Raw genomic sequence first — 10,379 nt, 5'->3', positions numbered from 1 at the left:
AAGAAAAAAATAGGAGCTGGCCTGGTGGCTCAGGCTGTTGGAGCTCTGTGCTCCTAACTCCTTAGCCTGCAGGGTTCGATTCCCACATGGGCCACTGGGCTCTCAACCACAAGGTTGCGGGTTCAACTCCTCCAGTCCTGCAAGGGATGGTGGTCTTCGCCCTCCACAACTAAGATTGAACATGGCGCCTTCAGCTGAGCTGCCCCCGCCCCAGATGGCTCAGTTGGTTGGTGCTCCGGCTCTCAACCACAGGGTAGCCAGTTCAATTCCTCGAGTCCTGCAAAGGATGGTGGGCTGCGCCCCCTGCAACTAACAATGGCAACTGGACCTGGAGCTGAGCTGCACCCTCCACAACTAAGACTGAAAGGACAACAACTTGACTTGGGAAGAAAAAAAGTCCTGGAAGTGCACACTGTTCCCCAATAAAATCCTGTTCCCTTTCCCCAATAAAATTTTTTTTGAAAAAAGAAAAAAGTAATCGAGGCACTCATCACAAGTTAAGCAGAATATTACTTTAAAATCACCAGTTAAATTAAGGGAGTGCTTGAAATAGTGTTAGATTATGACTGGAAGATAGTAGAGGAAGGAGCACTGTTTGTCAAAAAAAGTTGTTTGCAAGAAAGACAGAAGTGGGAAGAATAAAAGCAGGAGCTGTCAGAGAGGTGAAAATTAATCAAAGGCAAAATTACAGGAGACAGGTCCTACTAAAATCAGGTAGGTATTTTTAAAAAACCCCACAATGAAAAAGTCTGTTTCTGGAGAGAAAATGGATAGTCAATCTGAGGCAAATATTAAAAATTAAACCAAAAAATAGTACTGCTTCTAAGTTTAGGGACTATGAAACCATGTCCCGGAAGATATATTCATGTAGTCCATTAAGAGGGCCTTTGAGCCCAGCGGCTCTTTGATCCTTTCAAGTCTGAGAATTCTTCATCATACATCAATGATGTAATAATCTTTCTAGTCTTCTGAATGAAAGGCTAGGGCCTTGGACTGATTTTGAACCTGTGTCTAGTCCTAGGAAGTCATCCTAGGTGTGCACTATGATATGAGTAGTCACACATAAGCCCACTTCCACAGCAAGTGCAGGAATCCATCACTGGTGTTACAGATCCCAGGCCTTCTTCACAAATGTCTGGCTTATCTCACCAACTGGGGACCACTTCAGCTGTGGGGCCATGAGGACCTCCACCCTTTCTTTTCATCTCTGTGTCTACAGAAGTGTCTCATCTAAGCTCTGAAATCTCAGATTTGTTTTTGGTTCTTAAGCGTACCTGCACGGAGATGTACCTTTAAGGTATATGGTTTAAAAAAATTGAATTCACCACAAATGAAGATCACCCCAAGCTGTATCCTTACAGACTTACCTGACTTTTGTTTATGTAAATAGATTATCACAAATTTAATAACTCAATATTTTAAGTTTTAAAATAAGCTCCTCTCTGGAAACCATTAGTCCATAACAGATGATACAGAGGTTTGTATTGTCTAGAGTCTATTAAAATTTTCCCGTTGATAACCCTTGAAAGAACACTTTACACATTGTTTGACCTCCTTCTCTAGGAGAGTACCAGTGGGTAGGCAGGATCACCGTAGCTCAGCGAAGGCTTTTAGACAAAAATCACAGTATCTGCCACATAGCAGTGATAACAATAGCTAACATGTATTTCACCTTCAATGTGCTTTACACTCTTCTGAATACTTAATCTCATTTAAACAGCGGTAGATGTTATTATAATCATCACACTAAGTGGAAGGAAACTGAGGTACAGAGTCGTTAAGGTAACTTTCCTAAGATTGATCAGCTTGTAGGTGACAGTCTGGGCATGAAGCTGAGACATTCTGGTTCCGGCGTCTGCACTCAACTACTGCACTATTTTTTTCTTTTTTTAATTTGTTTTTATTTTATTGGGGAACAATGTGTTTTTCCAGGATCCATTAGCTCCACGTCAGGTCGTTTTCAATCTAGTTGCGGAGGGCACAACTCACTGGCCCATGTGGGAATCGAACCGGCGACCTGGGTGTTACAAGCATGGCACTCTGACCAGCTGAGCCAACTGGCCGCCCAACTGCTGCACTTTTGAGTTCAGGGAGAGGAGGTTTTTCAGGCTCCTCTTCTGCCTCCCTTTCCCATCTGAGATAAGGAAAGAATGAAGTGAGAAAGCAAATTGAACTGTCCAGACACAGTATAGGTCCTGTCCAAATGTAATGTTTTTCCTTGAGGCCAGGTGCACTATCTGGTAGGTAGAGATGAGAATAAGATAGCCCAGGTGGGATGCAGTCAAGTTCAGCAGTCACAGCCTTGTCTGGTTAATTTTCTTGATCAATATAGAAAATGCACCTATGAAGCAGTGCTAATGCTTATTCAAGGAATTCCATGGGGAATATAATCAATAATGTTGTAAACATTTTGTAGGGTGTCAGATGGGCATTTGTCTTATTAGGGAGACCACTTCAGGGACAGTATAGATGCCTAACCACTGCAGTGTACACCTGAAGCTGAGGCTGAATAATACTGAATGTCAACTATAATATGTATATAGTCACAGGATGTGGAGTACAGCATAGGGAATAGTCAATGGAATTGTAACAGCTATATACAATGTCAGAGGGGTAGTAGATTGGGGGGAGGGGTTATCACCGTGAGGGGTGTAAGTGTCTAACTAGTACATTGTCTTCTACACCTGAAACTAATAAAAAAACAACATGTGAGTTCCCACCAGGGGAGGCTGGCCTCTGCATTTACAGTTCTTTCAAGCAGCACTTTGTGTTAGTGAAAGGAGTTATGGTACTCCCTTGCTTGATGGTTTCTTGCTTGAATTGGTTTCTTTGCCTAGCAAAAGACTACAGGTAAAGACTAAGCAGTGTGGGGTGGTTGCCCTTAACTTTAACCCTTTCTGCAATAGGCCCGGCCTGCAACAAGCCCTAGCTTGGACATTAGTGAAGTGAGGTCTATCCCTCTCCATACTGACTTGTCAGCTTCTAGCCTGATAATGAGTTTTCCCACCCTAAAATATGTGCACTTAGATGCCTTCACTCCTGTGAGGCCTCAGGAGAGGCAGAAAACTTCATTTGGATCAAGATGTGCTGTTATATGTCAACCCTAAAGCTGGGAGGGGTAAAAAGGTGCTGGGTACGAGGCGGCTTGCAGCTTCTCTCTGCCTCTCTCGCAGTAACTTCATTAAAAATTATCAATAAAACACAGAAAGTTACAGATATTGCACAGATATAAAATACACTGATAGTTTGAAATATTGACTATTTCCTTCCATTGTTTTCAGACCAAAAGTTACAGATAAACCTGTTCTCCGAGGTGCTTTTCAACTCTTTAAAAAGTAATATACAGTCAGTGGGTAATATTGAAGTTTTGGGATCAGACAAGTAACAAAATGTGTGGCCCATTTACGTAAATTTCTTTAAAGACTTTTTCCCTATAACATATGCTATCTTGATCCGTTTTTGAGGCCCTGGCTAGAAGCTGTCAGTTCCTCTTGAACAGCTGATTATGTCCACGCCACCAAACCCTTCCCTTATCAGGCTCTCACATTCTGGGCCACCATACTCCTACTCTAAATGCCCCAGGGTCAGGTATCAGACAACCAAGGATAGCTCCAGAGCCCACTGAAATTATTTAAATTAGCCATTCCTAACTGTGTTTGCCCTGTCTAACCCTTTCCTTCCAGCTGAAGCCACAATAAAAATGCTTGCCTACAGCTTGCCCTCTCTCTGCCTTGTGACCAACCTGGTGCTTCCCCTGAGTGGCCTTGGCTGGTATGCTGTGTTATCCCCGAGAGGTATGAGTACAAAAAACTGTAAAGTTCTTTCTGGTATCTCTCTCATGATCTGCATCTGACCTCCTCACCATACCTCACCCAAGATAATATGGTTACAATTCTTTCCCACTGCAGCTTCTATTTCAAAACCATTATGGTTGGATTGTTGAGGGAGCCCAGCCCTGGGGTTCCTGCATCAGCCCCACATTGCTCCTGAGTGCTAGCCTCTAAGGGGGAGCAGCCTCTCCTGCCTCCAGTTCTTCTTGGCAGAGTTTGTGCTCCCCAAGGGCAAATGAGCAAGGAGGCCAGGGTTGGCCAATGATTCCTGAGCCTCACTCCACATGGAAAAGAGGTGTGAGACCAGGCTACACGGATTCCAGTCCTCCCTCTGAGAACTGAATATATGTTAAGCATTTTCATTACCTACGTTTTTTTCAAAAGTTCTCTTTTTTATCACTTTGGATTTATTAAGCAGCAATGTGTCCTGCTCACATTTACATTTGGAACACTTTTTTTAATGAAAAAATAAACCCCAAGTTTTATCCTTGAAAAATTGAACAAATTATGAGATCTTTATCTTCATAATAGGAATTCTTAGTAATGTTGACTTTGAAAGTTTCTGCTACAATAGGGAAAAAAAGGAGGTTTATAAGTTAAAGATCAGTTGAGTAAAAGTGGTTTGGTGTGTGTGAGTGGTAATGAGAGAGACAGAAATAAAAGGATAGGGTTTTCTTCTCTTCTGTACAAGGAAGAAGAAACCAAAAGTTTTCTGTGTTACAGACAGCCTCAGGTCAGGAATCATTAAAGCTTCCTGAACTCTTGCTCTTGTCAGGGCATCCCAAGAAGCAGGCCACATGGGGTGTTATAAAGAAACCAGGGGTGATGGCTTCATGCTTGCAGCCTGGCTAAGCTGAAGGCCATTGTCCAGAACTCCCTTCCCTGTGTATTTCTGGTTGGGGACAGGGCTACAAGAGAGATTCTTGTGTGAGATTTGGGTGGGGGTGGAATCTGCTACCCCTTACCCTCCTTGGTGGGTGGCAGTGGCCAGCCTTTCAACTGTTCCACTTCTCCCTGATCCTCCCTTAACTTCCCTGACTCTTGGGCCAGGTGTGTGTTTAGCTCAGCAAGGAAGGGTCTTCTATTGGCTATTCATGGTCAGAGGCAAGGAGAACAAGTGAATTTCAGCTCCAATGCTGACTTGTGAGTTCCAGCTTGTTTTTGCTGTCCCCTTCTTTACATCCATCTTTCCTTCTGCTTAAACAGCTCCCACAGTGGCCTGTCAACTCCCTGTAACTAATTATAGATACACATCTCCTGGTGGTTCTGTTCCTCTTTTTGAACCTTGGTACAGAAAGTCACTCAAAGTTTCAGTTGTACTTATACAATAAATGGGTACTTAAGGACATGGCTGAGTTCTTAGTGCTTATCTGTGAGTACAAAACACACATGGGAGAGAGAAATCACCTATTCTGACAAGTAGTTAACTGCTGCCTTGCTGACCTATGGCAGCAGAGAATTTTTTTTGTTTTTAAAGTGGTCAACTGTAAGGGCCGGCCCGGTGGCTCAGGTGGTTGGAGCTCTGTGCTCCTAATGCCAAAGGCTGCTGGTTCGATTCCCACATGGGCCAGTGGACTTTCAACCACAAGGTTGCCTGTTGGACACCTTGACTCCCGCAAGAGATGGTGGGCTCCGCCCCCTGCAACTAAGATTGAACACGGCACCTTGAGCTGAGCTGCAGCTGAGCTCTCCTATGGCTCAATTAGTTGGAGTGCGTTCTCTCAACCATAAGGTTGCTGGTTCAACTCCCGCAAGGGGCGGTGGGCTGTGCCCCCTACAACTAGCAATGGCAACTGGACCTGGAGCTGAGCTATGCCCTCCATAACTACAATTGAAAGGACAACAACTTGATTTGGAAAAAATCCTGGAACTACACACTGTTCCCCAATAAAGTCCTGTTCCCTTTCCTCAATATAATCTTTAAAAAATAAATAAATAAAAATAAATAAATAAAGTGGTCCACTTTACAATTTCCTAAAATGATGTACGAGGTCAGACAATTAAATTTGTGAACTTGTTGCAACAATGTTGCTAACCTTTTTTGATATCAGAGGGATTACTCATTATGAATTTGTAGCAACTGGACAAACAGTTAACCAAGTTTACTATTTGGAAGTGCTGAAAAGGCTGCATGAAAAAGTTAGACGACCTGAACTTTTCACCCACAATTCATGGCTCTTGCATCACGACAATGCACCAGCTCACACGTCACTGTCTGTGAGGGAGTTTTTAGCCAGTAAACCAGTAACTGTAGTGGAACACCCTCCCTACTCACCTGATCTGGCCCCCAGTGACTTCTTTCTTTGCCCGAAGATAAAGGAAATATTGAAAGGAAGACATTCTGATGACATTCAGGACATCAAGGGTAATATGATGACAGCTCTGATGGCCATTCCAGAAAAAGAGTTCCAAAATTGCTTTGAAGGGTGGACTAGGCGCTGGCATCAGTGCATAGCTTCCCACAAGGAGACTTCAAAGGTGACTGTAGTGATATTCAGCAATGAGGTATGGAGCACTTTTTCTAGGATGAGTTGGCGAACTCAATTGTCAGACCTCATATTCTGGTATTGTGATTATATGTGCAATATATACATACGTACATACATTAAAAAGTTCTGGAAGGTTGTCCTGAAAGTGTTAACAGTGGTTTTCTCTACTATGCCCCTCTTCTGAGTATTGGGAGAACCATCTATTATTTCAACCCTTTGACCCTCAAAGTTTCCCAAACTTAGGGGTTTCATTGCAGCAAACTCACTTGCAAGTTATCTGGGTGCCTCCTGAAATAAGTCATCTCTCTTTGTTCTTACTGCTTATTATCATTGTTAATTTTGCTGGCAACCACCAGAATCTGAGGACCACTCTCCTCATCAGAGAAAAACGATTTTTTCAAAAATTTTAAAAATTTTTATTGGGGAATATTGGGGAACACTGTGTTTTTCCAGGACCCATCAGCTCCATGTCAAGTTGTTGTTTTCAGTCTATTTGTGGGGGATGCAGCTCAACTCCAAGTGAAGCCATTGTTTTCAATCTAGTTGTGGAGGGCGCAGCTCGTTGGTCCATGTGGGAATCGAACCGTCTGCCTTGGTGTTATGAGCACTGTGCTCTAACCACAGTACCAACTGGCTGCCCCAGAGAAAAAAATCTTACACTCTCCAGAATGACCATTTTATAGGTGAGGAAAGAAAATGATAATAAAGACGGAGTCATCTACTGTGTTAACCTTAATGTCTATGACTCACCAGTATAGCTGTACTTTTATACATACTCTCTTAGAAAACAACAGTGGCATAGAAAACTAATTACAGATGTCAGAGATAACATCACCTTTATGTGTTACTGGAATGTATTTATTCTTGCACTTGTGAATAGACTAGCAAATCTTCTAGGCATTATTGCAAACCAAATAATGAAGCCCCCATGTAGATTTGACTCAGAAAAATATAGAACATTGGGCAGAACCTTTCCTCTTCTTACAGCCTAGCTCCATCTCCTTCTTCCTGGGAAACAAGGCAATAATCCTCTTAGGTGGTTACATGGTTTCTTGCTTTTAACATTCTAACTTCCTTCCCCAGCTCCTCAAAACTAGACACCTTAGTAGTTAAGAGGTTTCAGAATGCAACAAGGTGAATAAATATGCTTTTCATAAAGTATTTTATCTCCCTGCATTTAATTATATCAATAAGAATCTGAAAGCAATTCTGGAATTGCTTATAGGAAATTGGGATTCTATTTCTGTCGTACTCCTACTCCCATGCCTGGCAGGCGTCTGCCTAATGTTGTTTGGAGCAAGTACATGATCACTGCTTCTCATAGTAACCCTGAGAGATGGATAGTTTAATCTGTTTTACAGGTGAGGGACTTACCAGTAGGAAGTGACAGACCCTAGATTTAGGCAGGGTGTCAGGCGGGGTCTACGTCCCGCTCCCCACATAAAAACGCAGGATATGGTGAGGCCAAAAAGGAACACCCATGGAACCATAGATAGGGGAATTATACCACTATATTCTCGCTGGCGGCTGGGTTGGAGACACAGGAAGCAGGAGCCACATGATCCACAACCTATCGTCCACTTCTCTGCCAACCAACCCCACTTGCTAGCTGCAATCTGCTGTGCTAACTACAATCTGCGCTTGCTACCTCAGCCACCATCTTCTTGCTAGCCCCCATTTTTCTGCTAGCGTAGCCACAGCAGTTATATTAGTGGCCAATGGCTCACTGGTTACAGCTGGAGGTCAACTAGCCACAGCTGATGGCCATCCAATCACAGTTGATGGCCATTTACTACCTGAGCCAGCACCTTTCCACGAGAGACAGAGGGCCTGGAAACTGCACTCCTGGCTCTGTCCCCACACTCCACCCCTACAGGGTCTCACCTCACAATCTATGTGACAAGCGTCTTCTGCGAGGGGCCCTGTGCGAGGAGTCTAGAGGTGAATGCAATATCCTGGACACAGCCAGTCACCCTCGGCACAGCCAGGGTTTCTCAGGGCACCACCAGTCCTTCTGGGAACAGCCAGACTTCCTGGACTCAGCCAGGGCTCTCAGGGCACTGCCACTCTCTCTGGGCACAGCCAGACTTCCTGGGCTCAGCCAGGGCTCTGTGGGGACAGAGCCCCAAAGAGCAGTTTCCAGGCTCTCGGCCTCACATAGAAAGGTGCTGGCTCAGGTAGTAAATGGCCATCAACTGTGATTGCATGGCCATCAGCTGTGGCTAGTGGGCCGTCAGCTGTAACCAGTGAGCCATTGGCCACTAATATAACTGCTGTGGCTACGCTAGCAGAGAAATGGGGGCTAGCAAGAAGATGGTGGCTGAGCTGGCAAGCGCAGATTGACTATAGTGTCTCCAGCGAGAATATAGTAGTATGACTACCCTACTTGTGGCTCCGTGGGTGTTCCTTTTTGGCCTCGCCATATCCTGCGTTCTTATGTGGGGAGCGGGAGCAGAGACCCCGCATGACACACTGCATGACACATGGCGCAGCGAGTAGGGTATGGTGCCGGCCATAGCTCTCGGAAGGGTGGTGGAGCAGTTTGTGCGTATGAACACTCAATCTCAGGAAGACCAGGAGGAGCAGCTGCCAGAGAGCTGGACCCCCTTGGAGGGGTGGGAAGATGTGGATGGTTCTCTGATCAGCACAGGCCAGAGAAAGTGAAGGTTGTTGCTGCCCTGTGGGCTGGGAAGTGCTTGCTGAGGCAGCCCGGATGCAGGACTTGTAGTCCCAGGATGAAATGCTTGCTGAGTCCTCCGTGGGAGATGAGGGTGAGGTCAAGGTCGTTCCTCACCCCCAGGACAGCCCAGCGAGAATGACTATGGACTATGGGGAATTGCCTTCTATCCCTAATTTAATGGACCGGTTGACTGTTTGCTTGGGAACATACCACCATGTAGTGGAACTGGCGGATGTTTACTTTTGTGTCTTGACTGGCCGCCATCGAGAATATGTAAGCACCTTGACTGTGAGCTGCTGTTGTTCCAGCACGGTACCCTGAGAGGCCCAGAGAGAGTGGCAGGGCCCTGAGAGCCTGTAGTGGGGGGCGGCCTGTGGGGTCTCTGCTCCCGCTCCCCACATAAGAACGCAGGATATGGCGAGGCCAAAAAGGAACACCCACGGAGCCATAAGCAGGGTAGTCATACTACTATATTCTCCTTGGTGGCACTATAGTTAATTTGCTCTTGCCAGCTCAGCCACCATCTTCTTGCTAGCCCCCATTTTTTCTGCTAGCGTAGCCACGGCAGTTATACTAGTAGCCAATGGCTCACTGGTTACAGCTGACGGCCAACTAGCTACAGCTAATGGCCATTCAATCACAGTTGATGGCTATTTACTACCTAAGCCACCACTTTTCTATGTGAGGCTGAGAGCCTGGAAACTGCACTCTTAGCTCTGTCCCCACACTTCACCCCTACAAGGTCTCGCCTCACAATCTACGTGACAAGTGTCTTCCGCAAGGGCCCTGTGAGAGGAGCCTGGAGGTGAATGCAATATCCTGGACACAGCCAAGCTCTCTGGGCACTGCCAGGGTTTCTCAAGGCACTGCCACTCTCTGTGGGCTCAGACAGACTTCCTGGACTCAGCCAGGGCCTCTCAGGGCACTGCCACTCTCTCTGGGTACAGCCAGACTTCCTGGACTCAGCCAGGGCCTCTCAGGGCACTGCCACTTTCTCTGGGCCTCTCAGGGCACCGCCAGGTTTTCTCACATTTTCTCTATGTCTGCCGATCAAGACACAAAAGCAAACATCCGCCAGTTCCACTACATGGTGGTATGTTCCCAAGCAAGCAGTCAAGCGGTCCATTAAATTAGGTATGGAAGGTAATTGCCCATAGTCCATAGTCATTCTCGCTGGGCTGTGCTGGGGGTGAGGGATGACTTTGGCCTCACCCACATCTCCCATGGAGGACTCAGCAAGCCTTTCCTCCTGGGACAAGTCCCGCATCCAGGCTGCCTCAGCAAGCACTTCCCAGCCCACAGGGCAGCAACGACCTTCGCTTTCTCTGGCCTCTGCTGGTTGGGGAACCATCCACGTCTTCCCACCCCTCCATGGGGTCC

The sequence above is a fragment of the Rhinolophus hipposideros genome, assembly GCF_964194185.1.
Source record: "Rhinolophus hipposideros genome assembly, chromosome: 15".
NCBI lineage: Eukaryota > Metazoa > Chordata > Mammalia > Chiroptera > Rhinolophidae > Rhinolophus > Rhinolophus hipposideros.
This window is presented reverse-complemented; position numbering follows the sequence as displayed.